The following is a 1241-nucleotide window of genomic DNA, read 5'->3' as shown; positions in this document are numbered from 1 at the left end:
TTAGTCTAATACACAATAAGATTATCTTATAATATCAAATGTAGTATGATAAAATATACATGTATATAACAATAGAATTGATCAGATTGTTCCGTAACTACATAATACCAATCAGATTCCATAAATACCTAAGTTGGGAAAAAAATATAAACACCAATCAGATTTCATAAATACCAATCATGCATTTAAAACAGAATCAACTATCAGCAATTCATCAGAAGAAATACAATATAATTCTATAATAAAAATAGCCACATTACTAACCTGTTCCTTTTCGTTTTGTAACTTTATAGTTTGAAAGTCTGATCTCATTTCTTGCATTTCTTCTTGAAGATTATGCATTATACTTTCAAGATGCTTAACAGTTGAATCTTTTTTCCACAAAAGCTCCAACTTTTGATGGTTTAACTCCAAAGCTCATTCCACGCACTCTACCTCGAGATTCCTTGGCAAATACACGACTAATTGCATCATCGGCAATGTAACACCCCGCAAAAAACCCTTTCAATATTTCCTTAATATTGAATAGGTTACAAGGAATGATAGTTTAGGGTATGAAAGTTCTATTGGACACCATGTAAGCAAAGAGAATAGCTTAACGTTTGATGGGCTTTATCTTATGTGGGTTTGGCCAATAATGGAAAAAAAAGAAAGAAAAAGATTGGTGCCAAGGATTGAACCTTGGACCTCATATAAAGGGGCAAACCCAAATGAAGCATAAGTTAGCCATAAGTGCTAGCAAGTAATTGTTAAGGAAATGATAAAGGAAATATTAGTTGTATGTTAAGGTATGGGAAAGGAATAGGCACTGAGGGATATGAAGAGGCGCAGGGGAACGTTAGGGTCTGCATTATTACACCTTAATGCTATACCTAAATGCTGTAGTAAATACACTACGTTACTGACCAAGGCTATAAGTAAAGGTTCTCTTCTCCACCTTGTGTTCTCTCTGTTGCCGGAGGGTTTGAGCTGTTGCCGAAGGGTGGAGGCTGAAGGAGAAGGCTAGAGGATTTGAGGCTGATCTTCTTCACGCAGAAACAGTTTCACACCGAGGTTTCATCTTACTTCTTAGCACATACGCACGGTAAGTCTTCCCTCACCTGCAGCATAGTACTATCGTTTGTATATTGTATGTATGTAGTCTAAGAAGTTTGTATGCTGTAGGAACATGCCTATAGAAACATGTAGGAATAATGATAGATATAATGTTAATCGATCTCTTGATCGATTAGGACGACCAC

The sequence above is a fragment of the Curcuma longa genome, chromosome 6 (genome assembly GCF_044706935.1).
Source record: "Curcuma longa cultivar G26 ecotype Majalengka, Jawa Barat chromosome 6, ITB_CL_G26_1.1, whole genome shotgun sequence".
NCBI classification, from domain to species: Eukaryota; Viridiplantae; Streptophyta; class Magnoliopsida; order Zingiberales; family Zingiberaceae; genus Curcuma; species Curcuma longa.
Note: the sequence above shows the minus strand (reverse complement) of the source record.